We start from the raw sequence: 14,230 nt of genomic DNA, 5'->3' as shown, positions 1-14,230 counted from the left end.
AGTACTATTTAATATCCTTAAACAATGGTAGCTGGCATTACAGAAATAAAAATTATTCAATAAACAGCTCCTTCAGCAAAGCTAGCTAAAATAACCAGAAACTATGTACACATCTTGGAATAGATTATAGGCAAAGTGGAAAAACCCTAGAACTCCATGCATTAAAAAAAACGCTTCTTAACATTAAGGGAGAAAATAGCATGCTTAATGCAAAATAATAGTGATATTTCAAAGCAAAGATATCTGAGTTAGAACAGAGCTTAGATTTATCACCAGAAGTTCTATCCTAGTCATATCATCAAGCAGACACAGAAATTATGAATGGTATAAACCAGGAAAAAAAATTAATATTATGCAACTTTTTTTTTTTGATGTATAGATCTGTATTGTGATAAACGCACAACGTACTTCCAAGTACATTTTTTACACTGATTTCTCTAGTCTTTTTGATCAGCTATTGTTAGACTAACAGGCTAGTTTATCTTGGCGCCAAATCTTTTTTCAGTAGAAGGTTAAATATTTATACTGTCCCATTTTCTTCTATTAATACTTATGATAATATCAAACTGAGCCTCACATTAAATAATTCACTTGAAACATGGAAAAGTTGTAATTTGTTTTTTTATTTTTAAGGGGCTTATTAAAGCAACACTTTTCTACTTATGTAAATTATAGATGCTAAATTCATGCACCCCATGGAAGCTAAAGATTTATCAAACTGAAAACAAAAACATACACAATATACAACATTGCCATCACACCCCAAAATTCCCATGTCCCTTTGTAGTCAACCTGTCCACCCACACCTGGCCCCTGGCAACCAGTCCTCAGGTCTCTGTCCTATAGTTTTGTCTTTCCATAGATTCATGAAAATGGAGTCACACAGTATGTGACTTTCTGAGTTCAGCTTCTTTTACAGAACATGATACATCTGAGATAAATCCATACTGTTACATGTATCAGTCATTAGTATTTTGTATAAATGTACAATAGTTGAAAAAAAATTGAGTTGTTTCCCTTTTGGAGGATGATGAATAAAGCCACTGTGAAAGCTCACATACAGGTTTTTAATCAAATTTTTATACATAGCAAAATATATACATATAACCAAATTTACAATCTTAATTTTTTTAAGTGTACAGTTCAGTGGTATTAAATATATTCATAATGTTGTGCAACCATCACCATCATCTATCTCCATAACTGTTTTCATCTTGTAAAACTGAAATGCTATATCCATTACATAATAACTCCCCACTCCTCCCTCCTCCCAGGCCCCGGCAACCACTGTTCTACTTTATGTCTCTATGATTTCGGCTACTCCAAGTACCTCACAAAATGCAATCATACGTATTTGTCTTTTTGTGACTGGCTTATTTCATTTAGCACGGTGTTCACTACTCAAGGTCATCCCTGTTGTAGCATATTGCAGAATATCCTTCCTTTTTAAGGTTGAATAATATTCCATGTATATACCACATGTTGCTTATTCATTCATCTGTCAATGGACACTTGTGTTACTTCCACTTTTGGCTATGGTAAATAATCTGCTATGAACATGGGTATACAAATATCACTTTGAGATCTTGCTCTCAATACTTTTGAGTATATGCCCAGAAGTGGAATTGCTGGATCATATGGTAATTCTATTTTAAATTTTCCTAGGCACCACTTGACTGTTTTTCACAGCTGCTGTATCATTTTACATTCCCACCAACAGCACACAGGGTTCCATTTGTCCACATCCTCACCTCACTTTTCTCTTTTTGACAGTAGTCATCCTAATGAGTATGAGGTGGTATCTCATTGTAGTTTTGATTTGCATTTTCATAATGATTAGTGATATTGAGCATCTTTTCATGTGTTTATTGGCCATTTGTATATCTTCTTTTGGAAAAATTCTAAGTCCTTTGCCCATTTTTGAATAGGGTTGTTTTTTTGTTATTGAGCTTTAGGAGTTCTCTATATACTCTGGATATTAATCCCTTCTCAGACAGATGTTTTGCAAATATTTTGTCCCATTCTTTGGGGTTGCCTTTTTCCTTTATTGAGGGTATCTTTTGGTACAAATTAAAATTTTCATGAAGTCCAACTTGTCTATTTTTTTTTTTAACCTGTGCCTTTGGTGTCATATGCAAGAAATCATTGGCAAATTCAATGTCTTAAAGCTTTTGTCCTGTTTTCTTCTAAGAGTTTTATTGTTTTAGTTCTAAAATTTAGGTCTTTGATCCATTTTGAGTTAATTTTTATATATAGTGTTATGTAAGGGTCCAAATTCATTCTTTTACATGGGGACACCCAGTCTCCCCAGTACCATTTATTGAACAGACTGTTTTTTCCCCACTGAATGATCTTGGCATGCTTGTCAAAAGCCATTTGAACATATATGTGAGGGTTATTTCTGGGCTTCCTATTCTAGTCCATTGGTTTATGTCTGTCTTTATGCCAGTACCACACTGTTTTGACTATTATAGCTTTGTAATAGATTTTGAAATCAGGCAGTGTGAGTCCTCTAGTTTTGTGCTTCTTAAGACTGTTTTGGCTATTTAAGGAACTTTGAGATTCCATATGAATTCAGGATGGGTTTTTCTATTTCTCAAGAATGTCATTGAGACTTTGATAGGGGTTGCATCAAACTTGTAGATCATTTTACATAGTACTGACATTTTAACACTGTTAAGACTTCCAATCCATGAATATGGAATGCGTTTCCACTTACTTATGCCTTCTTCAATTTCTTTCAGCAATGTTTTATAGTTTTCATTGTACAAGTCTTGCACCTCCTTGGTTATTTTAATTCCTAAGTATTTTATTCTTTTTCATTGCATAGAAAATAGAACTGTTTTCATAATGTACTTTTCAGATTGTTCATTGTTAGTATACAGAAATGCAACTGATTTTTTTGTGTTGACTTTGTATCTTGCTACTTTGCTGAATTCATTTATCAATTCTAACAGTTTTTTGTGGAATCTTTAGGGTTTTCTACATAAGAGATCATATCTACAACTCAGTAGACAAAAGCCCAAAGAAATCAATTAGAAAATGGGCAAAAGTGCCTGAATAGACATTTTTCCAAAGAAGACACACCAATGGGCAACAGGTCCATAAAAAGGGCATCATCACTAATCATAAACAAAATGCAAATCAAGACCACAGTAAGCTATGCCCTCACAACTGTTAGAACGGCTATTACAAGGATGTGAAAAAAGGGAACCCTTGTACACTATAGGTGGAAATGTAATCTGCTACAGCCGCTAGCAGTATGGAGGTTTCTCAAAATATTAAAAATAAAACTATGATATGACCCACCAATCCCACTTACAGGTATATATACAAAGGAGAAAAAAAAACATTTTCTAGAAGAGATGTCTGTAATCCTGTGTTCATTGCAGCGTGATTCACAATAGCCAAGGTATGGACTGCTTTGCCAAGGCAGGGCAGGCCAGCTGGCTAGTGATTCCTCCAATAAGAGACACTGAAGCAGCGAGGGACACAATCAAGCAGCAAGTCCAAATGTGCACTGACTGTTCCCACTGTGCAGCTGCTGCCTCAAGTGTGATTTTCAGGGGGTGAGTTCCCTTCACTGTGGAGGTGATGCAGATGTTTGGGGCCAGGCCCTAGCACCCTAGGCCTGTAGGGCGCCAGCTGCCCACGGTCTGCTGAAGAGGAGCCTACTGTGTGTGCACGTCAGCACTATACATGGTTTCCAGGGATATGAACAGGACAAAGGTCTGGAGAACTCCAGGTCACAGGAGCCAGTTTTTGCCTTAAAGGAGTATGCCTAATCAGCCCTAGGGAGCACAAATGCGCATATTTCCCCTGATGGCACAGCTGGGTGAGACTGGACTGCCTCCAGGGCAGGGCAGCTGGCTGGTGATTCCTTCAATAAGAGACACCCGGGAACTTGGTCACAGCCAGGGTAAAGGCAAGAAATAAGAAAACCCTTAATGCTTGTATTTCAAAAGCACTGTACCAGTTCTAAGGATGGTTTTTGCTTTACTCTATGTTGAGGAGTGCAGAAGCCCCACTGCTCCTTGCTGAAGAGCTGAGCAGACGATCCTGTGAGGTCTGTGGTGAAAAACCGGGACTTAGTTCTGTCATTTTGCTTATTTGTTTTCTATACACTTGATAGCTTTTTTGTCCCTCATTTCCTGCATTACTGTCTTCTTTTATATTTAGTTGGTTTTTTGTAGTGAAATGTTTAAATTACTTTCTTATTTCCTTTTCGTGTATTCTGTAGCTCTTTTCTTTGTGGTACCACGGGGTTTATATTTAACAGTCTAAAGTTATACTACTAATTTGTATTTATACTAGCTTAACTTCAGTAACATACAAAAACTCTGCCTTTACAGCTCTGTCCCCACTCCTTTTATCTGTTGAAGTCCCCCAAATTACATCTTTATACATTGTGTGCCCCAGAACATAAAATTATTATTTTAAATGCATCAGTCTCTTAAATCCTGTAGAAAACAGAGAGTTACAAACCACAGTTAAAATATTACCTTATAAATAATTGTTTTTTTAAATGTATTAGTCTCTTAAATCACGTAGAAGACAAGTGTAGTTATAAACCACTATTACAATACTAGCTTTTATAATTACCCATGCCCTTTACTGAGATCTGTATTTCTCCATATGGCTTTGATTTACCGTCTGGTGTCGTTTTATTTCACCCTGCAAGACTTCCTTGAGCATTTCTTGAAGGGCAGGTCTAGTGGAAACAAACTCCCTCAGCTTTGTTTATGTGGCAGTCTTAATTTCTCCCTCACTTTTGAAGAACGGTTTTTGCCAGATATAGGATTCTTGGTTGACAGTTTTTTTCTTTTAGCACTTTGTATATACCAGTCCACTGCCTTATGGCCTCCAAAGTTTCTGATAAGAAATCTATTGATAATCTTATTGAGGATCCCTTGTACATGACAATTCACTTCTCTCTTGCTGCTATCAAGATTCTCTGTCGTTGTCATGAAAGTTTTATTATAATGTGTCTCAGTGTGGGTCTCTTTGAGTTCATCTTACTTGGAATTCACTGACCTTCTTGAATGTTTATATTCATGACTTTCACCAGTTTGGGAAGTTTTCAACCATTATTTCTTCAAATATTCTCTTTTCTCTCGCTCCTTCTAGGACTCCTATAGTGTGTATGTTGGTCCACTTGATGGTGTCCCACAGGTTCCTTAGGCTCTGTTCACTTATCTTCAATCTTTTTCTTTCATTTGCTAGAATTGACATTTCTCATTGTCCTATCTTCAATTTTGCTGATTCTTTCTTCTGCTTACTCATATCTTCCTTGGAATCCCTATGATGAATTTTTCATTTCAGTTTGTACTTTTCAGCTCCAGAATTTCTTTTTGGTTTCTTTTTAGATGTTTCTATCTTTTCCCCTCCAGTTTTATTGAGAAATAATTGACATACCTCACTATATAAGTTGACGGCATACAACACGATGGTTTAATTTACATATATTGTGAAATGATTACCACAACAGGTTTAGCTAACATCTATCTTCTCATATAGACAGAAAAAAAGACAGTAGAGGGGCCAGCCCAGGTGGCGTAGTGGTTAAGTTTGCACGCTCTGCTTCAGTGGCTCAGGGTTCACAGGTTTGGATCCCAGGCACAGACCTACGCTCCGCTTATCAAGCCATGCTGTGGCAGGTGTCCCACATATAAAATAGAGGAAGATGGGCACAGATGTTAGCTCAGGGCCAATCTTCCTCAGGAAAAAGAGGAGGATTGGCAAGAGGTTAGCTCAGGGCTAATCTTCCTCACTAAAAAAAAATAGAAAGGAAAAAAAAATTTCTCCTTGGGATGAGAACTCTTAGGATTCACTCTCTCAAGAACTTGTCTATATGTCATACAGAGTGTTAGCTATAGTCATCATGTAGTACATTACCTCCCTAGCACTTGCTTATAACTGGAAATTTGTGCCTCTTGATCACCTTCTTCCAATCCTTCTCTTTATTGATATTTCCGTTTTGTTCACATATATTTTTTTTTTACTTTCTGCACATCTTCCAACAGTACTTTGAGCATCTTTAAAACTGTTGTTTTAATGTTGTCTAGTTTATCCGCCATCATATCTTCTTTAGGAAGAGTTTCTATTGATTTATTTTTTCCTTTGGGCCATGCTTTCCTGTTTCTTTGTATGCTTTGTGATTTGTTTGTTGAAAATTGGACATCTCAATTTAACAATCTGGTTAACTCTGGAAATCAGATTCTGGTTTCTTCTCCAGGATTTGCTGGATTTTTTTTTTTTTTTTTTTTTTTGATTGTTGTGTGCTGCCTCTGTGCTGAGGATTAACCAGAGATGTAAAATCCAAGGTCTTCTCAGATCTTTTTTGAGCCTTTCTCTAGGCATTTGTGGTCAATTTCTAATTTCCCCATATATGCAGCTGTTTTTGAATGTCTTAGTTTTTAATGTCAGGCTCCCAAAAGGGGAAAAAGGAAAATATAAAGACGAGGGAAAAGGGGTACAGCCCGTTTATTCCCCTGGAAGTCGTTTCACTGGCAGAAGAGGGGACTTACAACAACGGGAGGAGGTACACCAACCATGGCTGCCCACCTCTTTGTCTGCATCTCTGTGATCAAAAGCAGCAATCAGCTACCAGAGCGCGGATCCCCAGTATTTGGAGGTCAGGATCCTCTTTGCCTACCCTGGCTCCCGCCAGATGAGTGCAAGCTGCTCCAAGACATGAGAGGGGTTGGGGATGGGTAGCTGCTACTATGCTAGGAGCTGAAATTTAGTAAAATTAACTGCAATTTACTGTCCAAGCCTTCCCCTGGAAGTTGTAAGCCTTCAATAGAGGCCAGCATTCCGAAATAGTTACATTAGACGGCTTCTGCCAATGCAATTGTTGTCTAGGTGGGGAGTTGGATTCCCAGTGCTTCCTACTTCACCATCTGCCCAGAATCCTCTGACATACAGGTTTTTGTGTGAACATAGTTTGTTCTTCTTGGATAAATACTTAGAAGTGTGATGGTTAGGTCACATGTAAGTGTATGTTTAACTTTATAACAAACTTCCCCAAACCATTTTGCAAAGGAGCTGTATCATTTCGTACTTCCACCAGCAATGTATGAAAGCTGTAGTTGCTCCGCATTCTTGACAACTCTCAATACTATCAGAATTTATTTTATATCATTCTAATAGGTGTGTAGTGCTGCGTATTGTGGCTATATTTTGCATGTGTCTAATGGCTAATGATGTTGAGAGCATCTTTTCATGTGCTTATTTGTCGTGTGTAAATCTTTATGAAGTGTCTTCAAATTTACTGTCCATTTTTTAGGCAGTGTTTTTTGTTTTCTTATTACTGAGTGTTGAAAATTCTTCATATAGTCTGGATACAATCTTTTGTTGAATATATGCTTTGCAAAGATTTTTCCCAGTCTATGGCTTGCCTTTTCATTTTCTTACTAGTGTCTTCTGAAAAGCAAAAACTTATACTTGATGAAGTCCAATTTATCTTTTTTTTTTTTTTTTTACAGATCAAACCTTTGGTGTTGTATGAGAACTTGTCTAAGCAAGGTCACACAGATTTCACCGTTTTTTCCCCTATAAGTTTTATAGTCTTACATTTTACATTTAGGTCTATGATTCATTTTGAGTAAATTTTTTTGTGTGAGGTCAGAGAAATGTATTGAGGTTCTCTTTTTTTGCATATGGGTGTCCACTTGTAGCATCATATGACTATGAAATGACTATCCTTTCTCCACTGAATTGCCTTCTAACTTTTGTAAAAAATTAATTTACTATACATGTGCGGGTATATTTGTGGACTTTTCTGTTCCAATGATCTGTGTCTATTCTTTTGCCCACACCACACAACTTGATTATGCTAGCTTTATAATAATTCTGGGAATTAGGTAGTCTAAGTCATTCGATTTTGCTTTGTTTTCTTTTCTTTCAAAATTGTGCTGGCTATTCTAGCTCTGTTGTTTTCCCAAAGAAATTTGAGAGTCAGTTTGGCAATAGCAAGAAAATAGCCTGCTAGCATTTCTGAATGAGAATGAACCAATTTGGGAACGGCTGACATCTTAATGATCGTAAGTCTTTTGACTTATGATCTCTCCATTTATTCAGGCCTTCATTTTTATTATCAAAAATTGGTGGAGGGTTTTCAGCATATATTTTGGGATATTTATATATAATTATTTCAGTTGTGGTACTATTGCAAATGGTATTTTTAGAAAACATGTCAATGTCTAGCTGCTCATTGCTAGTATGTAGACGTATAATTTATTTCTGCATATTTACTTTTACTCTTACAGCTTTGCTGAACTCAGCTGTAGAAGCCTTAATTCTTTGGGGTTTGTACATAAGCAGTATTGTCATCTCTCAATGGGGATAATTTTTTCTTCATTTCTACTTTGTATAGCTTTTCTCTTTCTTGTTTTATGCACTGGCTGTCAGTGAGACGTTGAACAGGAGTGGTGAGTGCGCACTTCCTTGCCTTGTTCTCAATCTCAGGGGAAAAATATTTAGCCTTTAACTACTAAATATTACGATACCTGTAGGTTTTGTAGACCCTCTTTACCAGATTAAGGAAGCTCTTTTCTATTCCTAGTTTACTGAATTTTTATTAGGAATAAATGTTTGTCAAATGCCTTTCTTTCATTTATTAAGATGATCATATGCTTCTTCTTCTTTAGTCTGTTGATATGACAGATCACATTTATTGATTTTCAAAGGTTGAACTAGTCTGCCTTTCCCAAGATAAACTTCACTTGGCCATGATTTATAATCCTTTTTACATATTATTTGATTCGACTTGCTAATATTTTGTTGAGGATTTTTGCATCTATACTCATGAGAAATAGAGATATGTAGTCTTCCTGTCCCTTGTTTTAGTATCAGGGTAAGGCAAACCTCATAAAATGAATTCAGAAATGTCCCCTTGTATAGAATTGTTGGTTTCTTCATTTAATGTTTGGCAGAATTCACTAGTGAAGCTATCTAGGCCTTAAGTTTTCTTAGCAAGAAGATTTTTAACCACGAAGTACATTTATTAAATAGATAAAGGATTGTTCAGGTTACCTACTTCTCATATAAGCTTTGGTAGTTTGTCACTTTCAAAAATTGGCCCATTTCATCTAAGTTGTCAAATTTATGGAAACAAACGTTCAAAATATTTCAATATTATCTTCTTACAATTTGGGGAGTCTTCTCTTTTCTCTGCAGTCTGGCTAAAACTTTTTCAATTTTATTGATCTTTTCAGGAACTAGTTTTGTTTATAATGTTTTCTACTGTTTTCTGTTTACATGTTCATTGACTTGTGCTTATTTTTATTATTTCCTTTTTCTGCTTGCTCTGGATTTAATTTGCTCTTCTTTTCCTAGTTCCTTAACACAGAAGCTTAAATCATCAATCTGTGATTTTTCTTTTTCTAATATAAGCAAATTCCCGTTAAACGCTCCTTTAGCTGCATCCTATAAATTTTGATGTTGTTATTTACACTTTTATTCAATTCAAACGTTTTCTAATTTCTCTTAAGAATTCTGTTTTGATCAATATATTATTTAGAAAAGTATTATTTAATATCCAGGAATTTAAAGATTTTTCAATTTTGTCTACCAGCGGTAGTTTCTAGTTTAATTTGGCTAAGGTCAGAAAATATACTTGGTATGATTTGTTAAAGTTTTGAACTTGTTAATGTCTTATGGTACAGAATCATGTCTTCCAAATGATTCACTATTGCTTAGTTCTTGGGATGGGGGAGGAAGAAAAATCTTTTTATACATAAAGACAGATACACGTATAGTTCAAAAACAAGACACAGTATATTGTGGTATTAAAATCTCATGTAGGGTGATTAAGAAAAAAAGTCTAAAAATGCTCCTTTGGTAGAGGGAGGAATAATGAAAAAATGGCTTGGAAACACTAGATTAGAGGTGTTCCACTATTTTATTTTCATTTAAGTTGTGATATATTTGTCATTCAGAAAAAAGTAAAAAAATATAACAGATCCCATGTCCCAAGGCCCAGATTTAACAGATGTTAACATCTTCTCAAAGTATTCTTCAAATATCTTTTTTAAAGAAAAATACAAGATATACAGAGCTACCCAATCACATCTCAATCTCTTTCCCTTCCATCCTTTTCTTCCACAGCAAGATATTCAATGTCTCCATAAATATTATATAATGGCATCTTGTGTATATCTTTTTCCAAGCTCTGAAAAGTTTCATACAATAAATTAGCAGATTTTCTTCTTGAATTCTTAGATTTTCAAAGATCCTGGTATTATAAGTACCATATAAGTAGTATATAGGTGCTATGTCATAATTTAAAAAATTAAAATTTCTTCCTGTGTAGTTAAATACCATTTTGCTTATTTCTAATTTCTTATTTCAAATACTATTTTCTCATTTCTATATAAAAGGATGCAATCCCCTTTAGATCTTTATATATAATCACAGATGTTCTAAAGTCTTGTCTGGCCTCCTAGCTGTCTCCCATGGAATTAAAGTTTATGCATAGTGGGTACAGGGTCCCTCTTCCTGGCACTTTTTCAATGTTTGGTGAGTCGTGGTTGTTTATTTTAGATTCCCTATTTGCCTTTATGTGAATGATATATCTCTACTACAGTTTGCTTTCATAAAATGTCAGAGCAGAATATATAGTAGCTTAAGTTCTTGAGTGAGACTCTATTCCTCCTGAGAATCATTAATTCAGTCTCTTATGTGCCTAACATACATGGATAGCTCTCATCTCTACTGAACAATCCTACTGAGGTCACTATTTTTTGTTTTATATGCATTAGTAAAGGAAATTAAATTTAACAAAATGTCTTATTAATTTATAGTTGAAGTTTATTAAAAAATTTCTCCCTTACTCATAAAGGGAAGTGTTCTCTTCTTAGAGAGTGGTAAAGATCAAATAATTACTATATCTTAGCACTTGGTACAGTGCCTTTGTATTTTAGCTGCTTAATAAGTATTAATTCCTTTCCCTTACTTCCTTTGAAAGACTTAATATCTCTCAATATTGATTTTGGAGGAGTTTCATTTGCACAGCAAACACTTTCGAAGTCATCTAAAACAGCAACTTGAAAGCTACTGCCTTTTGTTTGATGATTTACTTAATCAGGATTATGCTGATTCTGTTCCCATTACTAACAGTAGGAGCCAGAGCCATGCCTAGAGTGAAGTGAGGAGGCTTGTGTTACTCTGAGCGTGTCCTTAAATTTTACTCCCTAGGTGCCTCCCTCACCTTAAATTAGTCCAGCCCTTGTGGAAGGCAGAAATGGAAAAGAACCATATGGTAAGAAGAGTTTTATATACTGTATATTGTAGTAAAACATTTGTTTTTGACTGCCTAGTACCTAGTTCCTCTCTTGATTTCACGGTGCTATGCTTTTCCTTTGGAGAATAAGCCCTTTCTCAACTCTCAATTCACGTGGTTTATACGAAACTTCACTCCTTACCTCAGGCGTGACATATTTGACCCAAACTTGGCCAGTTAGTACCTAATCCCTCTAGCAAAAGTAAAAGGAAATAAGTACCTTATTGTTCAAAGTAACTGAAAAATTCAATGATAGACTAGCTGTTAGTGCTTTTGCTATAGGCTCAAATTATCAGTACTTCTCCATCTCCATGACTCTTTAACTCATGGATCATAATGAGCTATCATCAGGATAACTGTGAGGATAACAATCAGCAGCTCCACATATAGCTGTACCCGGAAAAAAAAAAAGTTTCTGTACAAGTCCTAGAAATCCTCCTAGTTGAACTCACTTGAGTCATACGCTCAATTTATGAAGTAGGCATGAGGTTGGATGGTTCTAAGTCATCCATAAAGAGGTTAATTCCTAGACACCGAGATACCGAAACTTGTCAAATAGTCTCATACTCCAAGTATGGCAAGGAAGCAACAGAAGTGCTAGGCATCTCAGTGCTGTTCAAGGTGACAAGATGACTGACGTTTTGTCTAAGACGTCAGAATTTTTACATCACCTTGGGGACTGAGGTGAGTTGAAAACTACCACAACTACCACCATAAGACCTAATGCTAATTGAGAACTTGATTTTACATATATATATACACACACACATACCCACATATACACACCAGATTTGTTTTAAGTATTTTATATTCATCAAATCATCTTTACAGCAACCCTAAGGTAGGTATTATTATTATCCCGATGGAAACTGATAGAGGAGGTAAAAACTTGCCCAAGGCCATAAGCAATTAAGCCATGGACACAAGATCTGAATTTAGAACCTATACCTGTAAAACCACTATAATATATCGTTTCTCAGTAAACTATTTAGGCTGAATTTCCTGTCACTGTGTTGGCACGGTGACTCAGAGTTTTATTTAAGTTGATTTTTTAAAATATTGTTTTTCTGCATACCTAATAGATTTATATGCTCTAAGGAATAATTTTAATTAGCTCTTGGCTCACTACTCCTGTCATAATTCTTGATAATTTCAAAACCCACTTAGATGATCCTTTCAATACCTGAGTTTCTCAATTTCTTGAATTCATCTTTTGCTGTGACCACTCTCTTTCACTCAACTATCATGTTTATATCCTAGAACTTAGTCACTTACTACTGTACTCTCTCTAATATTGTCAATTTCAGTCATCTTACCTGTTTATTTCAACCTCACAAATTTCTAGTTCCTACCTCTAGTAAATAACTGCGACACACCTTCAACCATTCTGCAATCTACAATTGATCATACCATTTCTCCACTGTCTCAACCTCCTTCATTTTCTCACTTTGCTTTTTACCCAGATTGCTTTCCATGTCACTCCTTTATAAGCATTCCCTTGAATATATCAACAACACTTTTTCCCTTCTCCCTCTTTGTTGTATTCACCTAGGAAAATTCCAACTTTGGTTAAATCTGACTCTGTGTCTACTCAGTGATAGAACCAAGGCTAAACATTACTGGAGAAAAACACAAAACCATGTTGACTGATCTCACTTAAATTAACAACCATAGACCTCAAGTGGGCCCTTTAACTACTGTCTAGCAATCCTAAAAGTCTATTCACTCTCCGACTTTCTTAAATGTCTATTTTATACCTTTTTTTCCCTCAATTCCATACTTTTTTCCTCAATGCTTTTTCCCTCTTCTTCATGACCTTGCTTCCTATTTCACTAAGAAAGTACAACAAAACTTTTAACATGTCCCTACTATATATAACAAACTACAACTATCTAGACCTACATAATCTGTCCCTCCTCCTATTGCTATTAACGAGCTATATGCACGCACGTCTTTAAAACTAATCCTTTTATTTGTATCTATGGCTCCAGCAATAAACCTCTCCTTCCTGCATCATGCGCTTTTTTTTCTCTACTGGATTAGTCCTATTAGCATACAAACCTGCTATATCCTCAATCTTTATAAAACCAAACAAAATAAAAACAAAAACCTTCTTGATACTATATCCCCTTGCATTAACAGCTCATTTCTCTATTCCCCTTGAGACTAAGACTCCTTAACAGACTTGTCTTCAATTCTCACTACATTAAACTCCTGTCTACCATTCTCTTCAGTATCTCCTCTCACTCCTTCCATTATCAGATCAGTTTGTCAAGGTCACGAATGACACTAAATCCAGTGTTCAGTCCTCAGAACTTATCTTTCTTGTATCATCAACAGATCAGACATATTTGACCATCCCTTCCTACTTCAGATCCTTTCTTCATTTGGCTTCTACCTATTCATCCTCAGTCTTCTTTAATCATTCTTTACCTACTTGACATGTATAAATATCAGCATGTTCTAGAGTTCACTTCTCCATATTTCTAATTCCTATCTTTAAAATTCTCATTTTCCTTATTTCACAATACTATGAGTAAAAGACAAGAAGCTGTGATTCACAACAGCATTCCAACAAAGACCTGAGTCTTTGGGCAGTGACTCTAAGGTGAAGCTGTTATTACACACTCATAGGAGAATATCCAATAAGAACAAGTTAAATAAAATATATCTAAGATTTCCTGCTTACATATAGCTGACACTGAAACTAGTTTCACTAAGGGAACAGAATAATTTTATATGGAAAACATTTATAACTTTGAGTGATATTCTGATAGGATTAAGGGCACAAAAATGGAAGATTAAATTAGGGCAATGAAATAAACTCCCTAAATTGGGAAAAATCCTCCACTATTAAATAACAAAACAAAATAAACAAACAAACAAAAACAAAACTCACAGCCAAACAAAACCACTCCTAAAATAATTACAAGCAATAAGATTACT

The 14,230-nt window shown here is 35.5% G+C and overlaps 1 protein-coding gene across 1 annotated transcript in view; it reads right to left on the bottom strand.

Annotated features, from left to right (window-relative positions):
• Positions 1–14,230, bottom strand: part of LOC131404220 (pancreatic alpha-amylase) — a 45,241-nt gene that overhangs the window by 30,622 nt on the left and 389 nt on the right. The window lies entirely within an intron of this gene.

Source organism: Diceros bicornis, chromosome 4, assembly GCF_020826845.1.
Source record: "Diceros bicornis minor isolate mBicDic1 chromosome 4, mDicBic1.mat.cur, whole genome shotgun sequence".
NCBI lineage: Eukaryota > Metazoa > Chordata > Mammalia > Perissodactyla > Rhinocerotidae > Diceros > Diceros bicornis.
Note: the sequence above shows the minus strand (reverse complement) of the source record. Positions and strands in the feature narration are given on the sequence as shown.